Source organism: Schistocerca cancellata, chromosome 1, assembly GCF_023864275.1.
Source record: "Schistocerca cancellata isolate TAMUIC-IGC-003103 chromosome 1, iqSchCanc2.1, whole genome shotgun sequence".
NCBI lineage: Eukaryota > Metazoa > Arthropoda > Insecta > Orthoptera > Acrididae > Schistocerca > Schistocerca cancellata.
In genome coordinates, this window is record NC_064626.1 from 604,650,332 (window position 1) to 604,668,233 (window position 17,902).

Here is a 17,902-nt window from a genome sequence, read left to right on the forward strand (position 1 = left end):
GAATGAAGAAAGATAAGTAAAAAAAGAGAGAAAGAAGATAAAACTTAATCTAGACATTTGAAAACGGTTGGGTGTGGACAAAGGATCAGTGGAAATTTCTCGAGAAGTTCTCGGCCACCTAATTCTTGGATGTTAAAAATCTCGTGGCGGCGCTATGCTTTTGCTGACTATCTTAAAAACTGAAATACTTTTTGTTATGCTCAACCGCGTAGCAAAGCTGAGCTTTTCTGTTGGTAGCGATAGAAACAGTGCTGTGTCGAAAACACTGTAATACAAATTCGGTTTTGCTATTCTATATTGTCACGCAACACCTACCCATCAAAACCACAATCGCTAACTACTGTTGCCATTTAACTAGTAGTTTTCGTTTGTGTAGAAGATTTTCACTGAGGATTCCATTAAATCTCCCCGGGCTTGCGGCACACACAAATTAAGCACTTTGGATCCTGCGACACGAATAAACGAATCAGTTCCGTAAATTGTTCTCGTTCCCGGCACTCCGGCTCTCTTTGACGGGACCCCGCAATAAAGTGCACGCTGCGATGGGGCTGTTACCGTGCTAGCATGCTAACCAGCTGCCCGATGGTCTTTTGTGTTATTCATTTGTTCGACACCGTCAGGCAGACGGATCCTTTTACAGGTGATTTAAATTATTTGCTCGTAAATGGCACATTCCCTGAGCAGCGTTAATTCGCGCTTTGTGCTCTGAAGAGAGGTACAGTGTGATGCTTTCTCCGACGTCAAATTTATTCATTTGCTGCATCAGCAAGGTTGGTTTCGATAACGCAACGCTGACGTTGATCATCGATCGGGACTCAATTAACTGCATTTGTTATTTGCTACAGAGAGTCGGGATATGTATAAGGTGTAGTCGAATGAAAATGAGACTGATGTACAAAAAGTAAGTAAACTGTTTATTGTTTCAAAAATAATCGCCGTAATTGTTAATACATTTGTCTCACTGTGGAATAAGAAGGTCAGTGCCTCCATGGAAAACCATTTGCGGTTGCCTACGGACGATGACTGCATCCAGGCGTGCGCCTCTTCGTTCCAAACAAATCGACGGCCGTGAATGTCTCTCATCGGGACTCCAAAAATTTGGAAATTGCATGGGGACGGTTCGGACCTGGGTGGAAAATGTGTAAAGGTTTCCCAGCGCATTTTCTCCAGAGTAATCGAATCAACCTTGGCAACATGTGGCCAGGCATTACCCTGCAACAGAATCCTGTCCAACATTGCTGGGCATTTGGACTTGAGGTCGATCTTCAGTTTTCCCAGTGTCCAAACACCCAGGAATGTTGACGGTCGGCATCCTTCTGTGGCAGGATAATCCCAACCCACATGCTGCCAACGTTGTTTCGACTACGCTGCAGAAATTTTGCTGGGAAGCCCTTACATATCCTCCATACATTCCCGATTTCTCCCCATAGGATTTCCGTATTTTCGTGGAAGACTGAAGAAAGACATTCGTGGACTTTGATTTGCTTCAGACGAAGAGATGCACGCCACTGTAAAGTCATCGTTTTGTAGGCAGCCGCAAACATTTTTCCATTAAGGCACTGACGGTCTTGTCTCACAGCAAGATAAATTTATTAACAGCTATGGCGATTACTGTTGAAATAATGAACAGTTTACTTAATTCTTTCCGTTTGTCTAATTGCCATTTGACTGCCCCTGATAAATTAACGTCCTACTTTTCTGGTTGATATTTTGTATCAAATCACTGTCGGTACTTGGATAAAGCTCCTGTTTGTTAAATTGATGCCTAAAATTTGTATTTCCGTTTTAATGAGGTTGTTTTTTATCAGAGCTTTATTTTGAGTGCACGGCTATACCTAAGAGAACTTTACAACGGATTATCTAGCAGAGGATAATTTTTATCACAGATATCACTCTTTGGAGGTGTGTTTTTACATTTCTCACATTGTAGCAATTAATCGTTAATAATTATTTCATCATTTTCATTTATGTCTTCAGCACTGCTATTAATTTAGACTTCTTCGACGGCGAACCTTGGTGCAAGTTCAAGGCGGTCTGTGATTATGCAATGCAAACCAGTGATTTACGCTCAAGCGAATCTTACAGATCAACCAAGAAGTTGAGTTCGGGGATCACAATTTGATTAGTACCTACACAGAAAATAAGTTCCAAACACTACTCGTAAAATAGGTTTGGCATCGTTATTAATACAATGAATCGCAGTGATAGCTCTCTCTCATTGATGGATGGCCCGGCCCATAAGGGGCATTAGGAGTAATTTAAAATGGAATGATCATATAACGTTGATCGTTGGTAAAGCAGATGCCAGATTGAGATTCATTGGGAGAATCCTAAGGAAATGCAATCCGAAAACAAAGGAAGTAGGTTACAGTACACTTGTTCGCCCACTGCTTGAATACTGCTCAGTAGTGTGGGATCCGTACCAGATAGGGTTGATAGAAGAGATAGAGAAGATCCAACAGAGAGCAGCGCGCTTCGGTACAGGATCATTTAGTAATCTCGAAAGCGTTACGGAGATGATAGATAAACTCCAGTGGAAGACTCCGCAGGAGAGACGCTCAGTAGCTCGGTACGGGCTTTTGTTGAAGTTTCGAGAACATACCTTCACCGAGGAGTCAAGCAGTATATTGCTCCCTCCTACGTATATCTCGCGAACAGACCATGAGGATAAAATCAGAGAGATTAGAGCCCACACAGAGGCATACCGACAATCTTTCTTTCCACGAACAATACGAGACTGGAATAGAAGGGAGAACCGATAGAGGTACTCAAAGTACCCTCCTCCACACACCGTCAGGTGGCTTGCGGAGTATGGATGTAGATGTAGATGTAGATACGTATCTCACATAGCACCATTGGCGTCCGAGGTCACTTGCTGTCACGTTAAATGATATTTTTATTGGGGCATGTGTCTGTTTACCTTGCTTTCCAACAGCTTCGGGTGAACGGTAACGCCGCCTAGTAACAGGAGTGAGTGCAGTAACACCACACATGATTACAAACGTTTAGAACTAGTTTAACTATTGTCTGATTGTTGTCGTGCACCAGGTGGAGGGCACATCAGATATTTTGAAATGTAAGTGGAGATCTTGATCATAATCTTAATTGTTGCAGTAAAGGTCGCATGATGGCACGGTTGCCTGTACAACACTCGCGTTCCCGCAGGACTGATACATGTAACAAGACACAACCTGGTGTGTGGCGCATCGCTGCCAACCTCGTTGTGGACACTTCCACATACGTAACGAATTTACTCGATACTGAAAAAAGATATGCCTCTGCGTAGCTACAATGGTACGCAGCTTTGTATGACCTAAAAGGCACCAAACGTAAACTGGCCAGTGGTTATATTTTTTATTACAAGTTTGTCAAAATGTACCCTACGTTTCACATAATTCTCCAGTATCACAGTAACTACGGGCAACAGCGAAAAGTAAACCTGTTCATTATCTGATATCAGACAATAAAATGCAACAAAAAAATTCTTTGTCGAATGGTTTCCTCAAAATCTTAGCGGGGAATACGAGCGAATCCCAAAACAGTGGTTTTAATTATTGACACGAAAAGTTTTACTGACAAACTAACTATAGAGATGGCTTAGTTATGCTTCGTATACACGGAACAGTCTTCTTGTAGGCACATCATATGACTTGAAAGTTCCCTTCCTGTGTATTATACGATACAGCTGCATGGAACTACCACCAATCCCTGTTGGCCGGATGATACTGCTGGGTTATACGGCTATCATCCCACTGTGAACCAGGTAAGTCACTTCAACTATGTTTGTACATGCTCCATCGATGCGAGTCTCTTCTGTATTGCATCGCGTACCGCATGCTTATTGTATCGCCTCAGTGAGACCAACACCCAAAATGTACCCCGAGATCATCTATGCTATGTAAAAAATATACCCTTCGAAAATCGTATGTTTGTTTTGAAAAAAGAAAACGGTAATCATGTGCGTGAGTAAACTCGTATCTACGCCCATGTAGAAGACGTACTCTTGCGAAATCAGGTGGATCGTTTTGAAGCACCCTGTGCCTTTTAAAACAAACAACGAAAAATAACAACATTGCTTTCATTACCTTTTGTAAAGACAACTATAATTATGATAGTATTGTCGTTGTTAAATATGTGTCATTCATTGAGGTCGGTCCCAAACAGTAGCAGCGTGATTCGGAAATAGGAACCCCAGAGAGCAGGAAGATTTCGACAGACGAAGACAGCTACAGTGGCCACGTCTTCGCCGAGGCGGAAGCTTCCGGTAAAAATTGGTATATTACTTCCGCTAAAAATTGGTATGTTACGTGACCACTGTAGGAGTATCTGGAGGGTACGTGGAGACAGCAATCTACCTCGGCAACACTCTGACTTCTCGATGTTGGACGACCACCTCCAGTGGCAGCGGAAGCTCGCGAGTCGGCTGTGGCTGTCGCAAGTGAGGCCGCGGAAAATGCAATAAGCATCGCGGCGGCGGAGTCTGGCGCCAGCAATAAGTGCGCCGTGACTGGCGTGTACAGATGCAGCCGTCGGGGCGCGAGACGCCCTCGGTTATAGGACGCGCAGATTTTTAAGAGAAATCAATGGCGCCTTTCTCGCGTCTGAATAGACCATCAGATTGGGTGCCCAGCGGAAAAGCCGGCGACTCGGCACCCGAGTCCGTCCTGCCCACACCCTGTCCGCTAGCGTTTCCCAATTTTACCTCTCGTCGCCATTTAGCTTGGCGCTTGCCCTTTATGTTTCCTCTTTAACCCTGTTTATGTTATTATCGCTTTCAAGGACGTAGGTAAGGTCGGTCTGTAGCTTGTTTGCCTACTCACTCGAAATACTTTCAACTGCGCTTCAGACATAACATCTGTTGTGTGCGCTTGTCTTGCTTCGAGAATAGAATTATGAATGAGACATTATTTGTCTTCCCAGTAATTGGCTTTTCCTTGTTATCGATACGAAACGTCCAAAGAATCGTCGTAGTGTAATAGTTATTACCTCTTGCGTATAATCTCTCCGTATATATATTCGCAATAAGAGCTAAGACATATTTATACATATTTCCCGCTAGCAAGTTGTGGCTGCAAGGCTCGCTTTCAGGAGCTGTATGTACAGGAAATACAGTACAGGGTGTCCCAGGAGGAATGGCCAGTAGTCAGGGATCTGAGAGGAATGCTCATTCGAGGCAAAAATGTATAACAAACGTGTGCTTTAAAATTCATACCTGAAGAACTATGAGCACTTCTTCATCTTCGCTAATTTCTTCCACTGAACAAATGCTCATAGCTCTTAAGGTACGTATCTTAGAGACCGTGTTTACTAGACAATTTTTTTCTTCTTTTGGTCCATACCGCCTCCTCTCACAATTTGGAAAGGAAAGAGCTTGCAGCAGAAGAGTTTTGATTCGCAGCATCGAGAAGAGGAAGTGCTCGTATCTCTTAAGATGGTTCAAATGGCTCTGAGCACTATGCGACTTAACTTCTGAGGTCATCAGTCGCCTAGAACTTAGAACTAATTAAACCTAACTAACCTAAGGACATCACACACATCCATGCCCGAGGCAGGATTCGAACCTGCGACCGTAGCGGTCGCTCGGCTCCAGACTGTAGCGCCTAGAACCGCACGGCCACTCCGGCCGGCGTATCTCTTAAGACATGCATTTTAGCGCCCGTGTTTACTAGACTTTTTTTTTTGCTTCAAACGATCGTTCCTGTCATGTCCCTGAACGTTGACCATTCCTTCTGGCACCCGCTTTATAAGCATACCGGAAAAAAATTTTGTCACTTCAAGGATACATTGATTCCGTTTTCACCGCATCTAGGCTTGAAAATGAATTCGGCGGGGAAGACTGTCCACAAGTTTTTTCACACATAATATATCTGGCTGAAGTAATTAATTGAGTTGGCAAATTGCCGAGACTGGTACGTTTTACCTGCTGTTCCAAACAGTCCCAGGCATTTTCTGTGAGACTATAATTGGATGATCTAACTGACCAGACGAGATGCAACTGGTTGCCCAGTAATGCATGCGTGCAGCCTCGTGAAAACAGGTTTTGTCGTCTTGGAAGACGGCGGGACTTGTGGTCTAAAATGGGAAGCGGGTGTGACCCGGACCCTTGTGCTCTTTATGCGGCCCATTCGATTTGCAGAAGATGTCACTCTATACTGCGCTTTTTGCGAATATGTTGTATCTCGTATTTAATCGTGGAGGAGTTAGATGATCTGTAGAATCCCTTTTCTGTTCGGATGTTTCATTCCTGAGTGCACCAGTCCTCGTGTTATTTTCGTCATGGTCCCTTTTCAGGTGTATTTTTACACAGTTTATTTCAGTTTTTTGATCCTGTTTGTCTCGTTTTTTAATTAATAAGAAATAAGCAAAAAACAGCAGCAAATAATTTTTTTCCTTTTTCAGTGGCGAAAGTCATGTAGGATTAACTCCGATTTTTCAAATAAATAAATAAAAATTAAAAAGTAACAAAGTAACAAAAAATGGAAAAGATCAATACCATTTGAGGGACTAGTACAGTGCCCGGGGGGGGGGGGGGGAGACGTCCAGGGAGGCGGTGGCGGAAGGCATCGCGACCAGACCTCGAGATTCGACGCTTACCCACCTTGTCTCCATCCAGCCTGAAGCTGACTGTGTCCGTTCTTTCCTGTCGCTACAAGGTAAAAAAAAAAAAAGTGGTAAAGGGCGTGCCTGGAGAGCGAAAGGTCGCGGGACCGATTACTGATCGGATCACGGAATATTTCAATCTGTGTTTAATCTATCACCAGCCTTCCCCATCTCACAAGGAGATCGCGCATGGCAATCGTATTTTTTTATTTTATTTATTTATTTATTTATTTTTTTTGTTTATGCTACGTGAAGTTAAGAACTCAGACATCGATCTCCCAAAATAGCTCGATGCACTCAGCCCTTGTGAGGCAAACTGAGGAGCTACGTGACTGAGAAGTAGCGGCTCCGGTCTCGTAAAGTGACATACGGCCGGGAGAGCGGTGTGCTGACCACATGCCCCTCCATATCCGCATCCCGTGACGCCTGTGAACTGAGGATGACACGGCGGCCGGTTGGTACCGTTCTGCCTTCCGAGGCCTGTTCGGAGGGAGTTATAGCTGGAAAAGTGATGGTAAACGTCTAATATACAGCAAAACCACCATTACTGCTGTTTAAAATATCAGCTTCAATGCTCTTGCAGTATCTACGTTACAATTCATCGTCATTCATAAAAAAGTTTTCATTACCCCCTTGATTTTATCACTGTATGTAAATTTAACTTTGTATTAATAATAAGCGTTTTGTTCGCATTCTATAGTTTCCTGCGATACATATTCCTTTGGTTTTCAATTCATTGAAGCTGATGTCTTACGTTACCCATAACACTAAGAAGATAAATATTTTTACAGTGTACTTCTTAGAATTTATTAACAAGGATCACTAAAATTAACCGAATTTTTCGTCGCTGGTTGGCAGAACATGACAACACCACTAAGTAGAAAACACCGTAATAGAGCCAGTAAGTTAGAATGTTATATCAGGTGTGCGGATGATGTGTTGTTTTTATGCGCTGATAACGACTAGACAGTTACATACCGGGTGATCAAAAAGTCATTATAAATATGAAAACTTAATAAACCACGGAATAATGTAGATAGAGAGGTAAAAATTGACACACATGCTTGGAATGACAACTCCACTTAGAACCAAAAAAATTGCTAGACGCGTGAAAGATCTTTTGCGTGCGTCGTTTGGTGATGATCGTTTGCTCAGCCGTCACTTTCGTCATGCTTGGCCTCCCAGGTCCCCAGACCTCAGTCCGTGCGATTATTGGCTTTGGGGTTACCTGAAGTCGCAAGTGTATCGTGATCGACTGACATCTCTAGGGATGCTGGAAGACAACATCCGACACCATTGCCTCACCAAAACTCCGGACATGCTTTACAGTGCTGTTCACAACATTATTCCTTGACTACAGCTATTGTCGAGGAATGATGGTGGACATATTGAGCATTTCCTGTAAAGAGCATCACCTTTGCTTTGACTTACTTTGTTATGCTAATTATTGCTATTCTGATCAGATGAAGCGCCATCTGTCGGACATTTTGTCAACTTTTGTATTTTATGGTTCTAATAAAACCCCATGTCATTCCACGCATGTGTGTCAATTTGTACCTCTCTGTCTACATTATTACGTGATTTATTCAGTTTTCAAATTTACACTGACTTTTTGATCACCCGGTACATTCCTACAACTTTTGAACTAGTAATGTATTAAAATTCAGTTGACCATTGAGCTGGGAGTCTCCTCTGTAAATGCTTTGTACCAGAATACAGACATTAGCACAAGGAGACACTTATTTAGCATTTTCAGAAAAACCACAGCTACCGTCACTGTAATCTCTGTGAGCTCCCAACACCCATAAAGTCGCAAACAAGAGTTTTCCTTTCCGAACTAATCAAACTTACCACTTTCAGCAATGGCCACAGCTCTGCCCTGACAGATAACACTCTACCTAAAAATAAATCGCCTGAAATGACTTCACTTCTCTATGCTGGCCGACAGGAACCAACCAGTATTTACAAAAAATTGGTAAACCATTCCATATGTTGATAAAATTTCATATAACATAGCAAGAAAGTTAAAGTTTCACATTTACAGGCCAGAATTTAACAACAACAACGTCATATCAGAATATTTATTTGGTAATAAAGATAAATCACAACCTTAGCGCGGACTTGTGTGTATAAAATCACATGCAAGCAATGTGGAGATGTATATGTTACTCAGTCGCGCAGAGCTGTAACAATTTGGTTACCGGAACTTAAGAGATGCTAGAGGCTGGAAAAAACAGAGTAAACCTTTGTGGAACATTTTTTAACAGAGAACCGCCCACACGGTGTAGACTGTGAAGTGTTACGTACTGTTAAGAAAAGCAAACTTGATCCGACTGGAAATATTTGAAATCAATAGATGCGTGATTCAGAGTACTATCTTAGTTTTATCGATTTACATTTTCCTCTTCTGACAAGTTTCCGTTTTACAAATATTATACTGCAATTGTAAATTCAACATTATTTTTTCATCTGTTGTTCAGTTTAACGATATTCACATAAAAACTCTATTTTTCATTCTCAGTTACATTGAACTATTTGTACGCGTCATAAAATTATAATACTTTCCGTTTGAAAAACTCTGTATGTCATCAATATTTATATCTTCTTCATAAGTAATACCAGTGTAGGTCACACTTTTTTTTCTGTGTTTGTGACATTCGTTTTTCACTGACGATGGACTAAGAAGTTGAAAGCCGGTTAGTGACAAAATAAATAATATTTTGCGAAACATTACGAAAGCGTTTCCTGTTTGATATTATAATTACTAACATATGGCATGTTTTCTGTTGTTTCAGGTAAGCATTCGCTACTCGTTTCCGATGGTGTGGTGCTGGCGATTTCGTTTTAGGCTGTGACAACGCAATCTGCCTACTTGCGAACACCGCAACTGTTTAATTCCCGGTAAGTGACATGCACTGGCTCTCGTGAATTGCACCCAATGTACTTTTGTTTTTGATGCGAGCTATTGCCATTAACAATAAGGAAATCGATCGGTAAAATCTAAAGATACGAATTCTACGTTGGTATTAAAAAACATACGTCCGTTATGTCATTATATGGGAATGATGGATGTGATATGTGTGAGATACGATTCATAAAACCATGGCAAAGCGTGGGGTCCTAATAGTACTTGGGCATAAAATCTTCCCCTACTCGTCTGTATAGTGAGCCTGAGGTTGGACAATTTCTTTGTGTAAGACAAAGCAACACCCTGGAAATGATGAACAGAAATACTCTCCTTCACTAAAACATAACCGCTTCCGTATGACGGGCCCTGCAAGAGCCTCGACTCATTCTAAATAAACATTTGCTTCTGATCGTAGGCAATCCATGTTTCATTCAAAGAATACGTCATATATTTATATGATGGACTCCCGTTATTGTGATATTCCGAATTTTGTAACGCACTTCTTTGCAGTTAACACAAAAATTTAGAAAATTACGATATGTCACTTTTTGTAACTGCCTTATTTGTACGATTTCAGATGGATATAATGCGTTTATTAATAGACTCATATTACTGTTACTGTTGAATAGCAGATTAATTAAGTTTAATGGAAAGACTTAGATTGTAGATAATGTTTTCAATAATTTGGAATCACTAATTTTATTATAAGGCAACCGGCTTCCACACCATTATACGCTCGTCTCGACGCCATACAATATTTACAGTGGCAGTTTGTCACAATTATCATATCACAACTTGCTTGTCGCTTGTAATAGTTGTACCGACTAGAAACATTAGAAAGTTTTATATATTATACGGAGATGACGAGCTATTCAAATTAACCAGGTCAAATTTTATGTTATTTTATAGACTGTGAATAACTCGTTAAAACCATGGAAAACGAAGGTACTTGTATTGGACATAAGCTTCACATTTTCGCATTTATCGTCCACTGACAACCTTCTTCATATGCAACAATGTTCTCGTTTAGTATAAGAACGGAATTCTAACTTCTGTTTTCGTTTCAGTGATAGGCACAACTGATACTCCCAGGGATTACGTACAAATTCCGCATGATAGCAATGACGTGCGAACAACAGCTCAGATGCGCCGGAGGCTTTGACCTTGCTGGAGGTGTGTAATGTCTGACACGACGGAAAGTTAGCACTACAGCACGATACTCACAGAACTACTGGGGTCACACCTCAATTTCAGAATTTTCTTTTGTTCTCCCATTATACATCCTACAACAGCATCGACACATTATAACAAAGACAGTAAACGATACCTGGAAATCAGGTGTGTGTACGATGATGTTAATTTTTCGTCCAGACCCTGAAATTATCAACAAACGCAGAGAAAAGTGTAACCTTGACAAAATGTCTTTAGCTCCTCTTCAAAAGAAGTTAATGACTCGATCGCCAATTTTTTTTTCTGAACGAGAGCAGCCAGCAAATATATTGCCCGTCTCTTTCGCGGAACTCGCAATATCTCGCTCTGAGCCTACACCTACACGCGCCGCTCCCACTGTGCGCATGCGCAGTGGCGGGCACGTTGCGCGAGATCACGTACCGGGGCACAGCTGCTCGCCGACAACTTGGTCCCCTACGGGCTCTTTCCGGCGTCCTGGCCTGACTTTCTTTCCCGTAGGAAAGTTCAGTGGAACGGCGCAAGTCGTCACAAATTTCTGTTATGTCTCCCGGCGGAGTAACACGCTTTTCTTTAGGAATAATTCACCCACGTCAGCGCCAGCCTTCGCAGGCCGGAAAGAAAAAAAGGAGAAATCTCCCTCATCATTTCAGCTTACAACTGAAGTGTGATTCCTTGCGGGCGCATGTCGCCGTTAGCACTTTTTAAGTGCTCTCGTATTGTTCGCATTTTTAATAAGATTTCGTGAGATATTAAAAGTACAGAGGAAGCATTTTACAACAGCTAACTCAGTAACATTGCAGTAGAATACTGTTTCACTGGGCGAAAAATAATGAAATTTAACTGCCTAAAGGCTTGCATTTACTAGAAAGTATCAATGAATACGCTTTTGGAGTCTCTCAGTTAACTGCCGTATCGAAGTGATTATGAAGAAGCTGTACCAATGCGAAAGTGCTGCAGTCGTTTTTAGGTTTATTTCAGATTTCTTGTCTTAGATAGAAGATTTCTGGCCTTCGGATTTTGAGGAACCAATATCTGTCACTTTTCTTTTTCGTTATGTTTCCTTGTGACGTCTCAAATGTCTGTGTTAACACGCTATGTCCACCACACGAAATGCTTAAACCTCTTTGATTGTCAGTTATATTCCATTTTCCGCTTTATGTGTTAAAAATCTGATGCGACTAGGATTTGATGAAGACATTACAACAGCTTCTTTTTTTATCACCTTTTTGACTGGTTTGATGCCGCCCCCCCACGAATTCCTCTCCAATGACAAATTTTCGTCTTAGAGTTGCACTTTCAATCTACTTTACGTATTTCAATTTTTCTCTTCCTCTATAGTTTTTACTCGCTACAGTTCGTTTAGTTGAAAGCAACTGATGCAACTGGAAGCCCGAGAATAATCATTAAGTTTAGAGATATGTATAGTGTGGCGTCACCGCCAGACACCACACTTGCTAGGTGGGAGCCTTTAAATCGGCCGTGGGCCGTTAGTATACGTCGGACCCGCGTGTCGCCACTATCAGTGATTGCAGACAGAGCGCCGCCACACGGCAGGTCTAGTCTAGAGAGACTTCCTAGCACTCGCTCCAGTTGTACAGCCGACTTTGCTAGAGATGGTTCACTCACTACACACGCTCTCATTTGCAGAGACGACAGTTTAGCATAGCCTTCAGCTACGTCATTTGCTACGACCTAGCAAGGTTCCATATTCTTCAAGAATGTATTCTGAACTCATAATATTGTGAATCATGTACCGTCAAGAGCGGCGTTCGTCATTAATGGATTAAAGTTAAGTATCAAACTAGCTACGTCCGCTTTCTGATTTCTAATTCCTTGTCATGTTCCAGACCTCACGTCAGTATAGTCCTTCCCTCCTCACGCCAGCCTGCGTGAGCTAAAAACGCGGGCATTTCGACCTCCTCTAGTAACACGGTGTTGGCTCTTCTGCCAACACTACATATAGTTTCCGTAAATAAGGACGGCTGCAGTTCGGCTTTCCGTCGGCGTGGAGCTGAATGCTGACGATACACGAGCTCTGCCGGACATCCGTAGCTGAGTGAATCAGCAGGAAACTCACTTGCATTCGCCTGTGTCTATGTTTTAAGGAAACCACGGGAAACATGTACCTGTACGACTGGAAGGAATTCCCGGCCCTCTCTTAACAGAATGGGAGTCCACCTAGACGACAGGTAGCAACTGATGAGTGATATCTGCGCCTCAGCACCTTGAGTGCACAGACGACATGAACACCGTGCCTTACTCCTCGACGGCAGGTCTTACATGACACGGTGTTGCAACTGGAGAAAATTACGTGAACTACAGCGAAGGTAACCAACGAAAGCTGCCTTGCGATTCAGCCCGCCCCCACCTCTGCCGCTTCCCGCGACAGGTACTAATGCGCTTACGCTGAACGCCAGGGCGTAATCCAGGCACTTTGCCGGATGACTGGCGACAGTCCGTGAAATGCCGGTCGGATTTACGTGCGGTGCGTATAAATGCGACTGTGGAAATTCCCTCAGGCCCGCCGCTCGTCCGGTGCGCGGTTCGGACCGACGGGACGGTCATTGAAATACGCGCGTGCAGCCCCTGCTGACGTCTGTCTGCTATCAGACTGCGCAAGTCGTTGAGCCCTATACTTACAATGTGCACACAGCGTCGTCCACCTCTTTTTATCACGTGCTCATCTTATACATAGAAACAGTGTAGGGACATGAGACGAGAAAATTATCGATGAAGAAGGAATGGCTTTTAGTACACTGGGATGCTGTAGGAGGTCTACAAAAGAGATAACCTAGGAAATACTCGCGAAGTCTGTAATGGAATAGTACTGAAAGTGTGTGGAACGCATACTCCTTCAGCTAACAGTAGACTAGGAGTGTACGAACGGCGAAAGGCTTGTTTGCGATACTGGGGAGCTTGACAGAAATACTAAAACTGGCAGACACTCGATGGGAGACACACAGTATCTTTCAAGAACCACGCTGGTTAAGACAGTAGATGTGTATTCGTAAAGAGTGGCATACAAATACCTACGTGGTCACCTTCTTTCTAAGTATTCCGTGGTTTCGCTAAATTAGAGAAAAGCTACCTTCAACTCGGCCTAGATTACATTCCTCGCTGGATCCTTTTCAAACAGTACAGCTGTTCTGTCTCTGATGACATCGGTATTGACCATATAATTTTAGACATAAAGTCTAAGGACGTACTGTGACTGATTGTAAAAAACATATCTTGATACAGTCCCAGTAGGATTTTTTGTTTATTCTTGGTGACTGGTTTCGGGTAAATCATTGTGAGACCAAAATGATTTTAGAAGGAAATAGAGAGCTGGCTAGTGCATTGCCACAGGACTGAAAAACGGCATCCACGTCTGACCCATTGTCACAGTCGATGAAAAAAAATCTCATTCATGTCATCATTCTGTGTCAAAATTGTCTGGCACCGTGCCACTTGTTCACCCTCGTGGTCATCCATCAACATTGGTGGGACTCACTTAGAGGAAACTTTGCACATTTTCAGATCTTCGTGCAAGATTGTGGCTGGCCGTTGTGACCGAGCGGTTCTAGGCGCTTCAGTCCAGAACCACGCTGCTGATACGGTCGAAGGTTCGAATAATGCCTCGGGCATGGGTGTGTGTGATGTCCTTAGGTTAGTTAGGTTTAAGTAGTTCTATGTCTAGGGGGACCGATGACCTCAGATGTTAAGTCCCATATTGCTCAGAGCCATTTCAGCAAAACAAATGCACTTTATTCCGCCGGACAGCTGGGCACCATCAGTCTGTATACAGGATGAATCACCTAAAACTTGCACCACAAAAATTGCGGAAATGGAAAACGCTGTTGATGGGCGGTTTTCACAGAATGGATTGGTTGTCAAGGGGTCATATTGTTAGTAAATAAACAGATTGTAATAATACTTAGAAAGTGTACTTTTTGTGGAAACATGCATGTTTTCATGTGGATCAATACCTATAGACATTGACTAGAAGTAGGGTCAATTAGAATGTCAATGGCGTTTGTTGCACTATTCTAGTGCGAGTCCTTTACGAGATATTGTATTTTGAAAGAATTCCATACCAACACTTGGATGCACTACCCATGGTAGCACACAGAGAATAACAAAAGAAGAGCATCCACTGGTTAGAATAAGGAAGCCCTCAAAGAGCCAAACAGTCCATGTATAAAACTTATCTGCTGCCAATCATGATTATAGTCTAGAGGCCTGTGTCATAAATAAGAGTAGAATAAATGAGTGAAATATAAGCATGTGAAATGAAGTTCCTTAGGTCAGCTGTACAAAAAACTAGGAGAGACAGAGTCAGGAATGATTAACTAAGGAGAGACCTGCAGGTGACATTGACTACAGAAGGGGGGATGAGTGCTTTGAAATTGAAGCGCTTCGGTCATGGAGGTACCAGGAAGAAGACCAGTAGTGCGGCCTAGAAAGAGATGGACAGACCAGGTTAAGGTAGATGTCGAGAGGAGAGGATTAACATGGGATGTCGTGGAGAGGGAAAAGCTATACCAGGACAGATACCAATGGAGGCATATCGTTCACAAAGCTCCTACCCGCCTCGTTGGAAGGAAATCCTGATGGTGGTGATGATGATGAATGAGACGACTAAACATCACAGGTTGTGTTCAAAATGACCACTGGCAGCGGCAGTACACTCTTCCAGTCTGGTAAGGAACGACTACTGCACACGTGCTAGCATGTCAGCGCAGATGTCCGACCAGGCTGCAGCAAACGTCTTTGTCTATCATTGGGTGTAGTTGGTACGTCCTTGTGGACAGCGTCTTTCAGCTTTCCCCACAGAAGAAAGTCTACGGGTGTCAAATCCAGGGAACGAGCCAACCAGGTCCTCTGCTTCCAGTCCAACGATTTGGAAACAATTTGTGAAGAGATGTTGTAGTACTTCGTGCGCTATACGATGGCAGCCATCATTTTGGAGCCGCAGGTTTCTCCTAGTCTGCAGCGGAACGTGCTCTAGCATCAGTGGAAAATGGTCTATCAGGAGGCTGCGATGCTTGTGCGTGTTCAGTGTCCCATCTATGAAAAACTGGCCTATGAGCTGATGGTTCACTATCCCCTACCACACGTTTACACTCTACGGACGGTGAAGTTCCACCTGATGAAGCCAACGGGGATTGTCAACAGACCATTAGTGCATGTGTCGTTGGTCTTCCTGGCCATGATTGGCAAATGTGATTTCATCACTAAACGTGACTTCATCACTAAAGAAGATACGTGATACATATGGAGTGTCCTGTAGTAATGCCCGTGTACAGAAGTTAATACGATTCTCGTAAACGATTCCACGCAGCTCTCAAAGGAGAGAGGTGTGATAGGAATGGAAGCCATGGCGACGAAGAATGCTTAGGTAACTTGCTTGACTCATACCACTTCCTCGTGCGATTGCGGGAGCTGACGTACGGGTCAACTGCAACAGCAGCAAGAACACTAATTTCCTTCTCTTCTGTCGTCACTTGTTTCCTTCTGTTACGTTGTGTAGATGATACACTACCACTTTCAAGTAAACTGGTTAAAGAGGTTCATAAATAATTGCCGAAATCGTTAACGTCTATTGGGATATCTTTTCGCATACGCCGTAGAAGAACGACCTAAATTCTTCCTACATTTTCCACATACGATGAGGATGCCCTCTTTTACTGCACTGGTAGATCTCGTCGTCCACTCACGACCTCCTGCTTAGACTGTTACACACTAACTGACTGACAAGTCGCAGTATCCTCAAAGAACACACAAGCACACTGTAAGCAGACATAGCATCCTGCTTAGCAACTATACATGTTGAGTGGCACAAAGAAGTGCCGGTATAGAAAATTTGCACAATGCGATATCTCGTAATCGACTCGCGCTAGACTCCTGCAACAGACACCAGTGACGTTCTAATTTGCCTTACTTCTAATTTATTAATGTCAGTAGGCTTCGTTCCATTTAAAAAAGTGTATGCCTGCACAAAAAATTACACTTTCAGAGTATTATTATAATCTTTGTATTGCCTAACAATACGAGCCCCTGACTGCAAATTTTCTGTGAAGAACCGTACATTAATAGCAGTCTGCAGCTCGTGGTCTAGTGGATAGCGTTGCTGCCTCTGGATCACGGAGCCTCGGGTTCGACTCCCGACCGGGATTTTCTCTGCCCGGGCACTGTGTTTATGTTGTCCTCATCATTTCATCATCATCATTCAAGACAGTGGCTAGATCGGATTGTGTAAAAACTAGACTGTGCCGAAATTGGGACTTGGTACGAGCGCTGATGACCGCGCAGTTGAGCGCCCCACAAACCAAACAACATCATCACCATCATCATCATCATTATTAGTTGCACCTCGCATTTCTGCAATACCTGCAGTGCAGGTGTTAGGTTACTCACTCTGTATTATCAAAATTGTGTGCCGACATTCAGCTACAGATGAATCAGTATCCATATTTCGCTTATGAACAAAATACAGTGAGCTGACCATATTGGTTAGGAAAGGTGGCAGTTTAAAACGGAGACTGTCTGTCATTTTGTGCAGGCGCTTATTCGTAAAGGATTTTAATACGAGAATTTTCTGTTCAGTTACCTGCCTGTCTCGATTAACAGAACTAAACTGCTCCGCTCTTATGCTCGCGTGGAATGCGATTCATAAAAATTGCACAGCCACGGCACTCGCTTTTTAATTTGTACGTATCTGATATGAAAGGTAACTAGAGAAATAAAAACCGAGCGAGTAATATGAAATTTTTTCGCCCGGCTCTTCGTGTAGCTGGTACCAGTAGCGGAACGCCGCGAGCAATTTCGCCCTCGCTGGCGTCTCTCGGCTGTGGCAGCAATTGTGACTGCAGAAGTAGCTTTCGGGAGCGAAGGTGAACGCGGCGGGCTGCTCTGAGCGCAGGTAGGCCTGCCAGCAGGTGTTGTGGGTGTCTGTTGCCTAACCCGTGGGCCGAGAGCAAGGTGGAGCGCGGGTGGGGAGCTTTGGGTGGGGGTGGGGGCGGCTGCAACTTGGCCGGCAGTTCGAGGCTCCGCCGTCAGCGCCAGCTGAGTGCCCCGGGCCCCACAAAGACGCCGGCCTGCCTTTCAGCGGCGCCACGCCATCCACTCGCGATACCTTGTCTCGACTGGCACTCAGCCCGCCAGTTTTCTGTTATTCCTGTGTCGCACCGCGGTCTCGCTTATTCTGCGGCGGCTGCTCCA

At 43.5% G+C, this 17,902-nt stretch overlaps 1 protein-coding gene across 1 annotated transcript in view; it reads left to right on the plus strand.

Annotated features, from left to right (window-relative positions):
• The first annotated feature begins 9,392 nt into the window (after window positions 1-9,392).
• LOC126182543 (leucine-rich repeat-containing protein 4-like) overlaps window positions 9,393-17,902 on the plus strand; it is a 1,045,219-nt gene continuing 1,036,709 nt past the window's right edge. The window contains exon 1 of the mRNA XM_049924858.1: window positions 9,393-9,501. The gene's annotated coding sequence lies outside the window, so the exon portion shown is untranslated. The remainder of the gene's footprint in view (window positions 9,502-17,902) is intronic.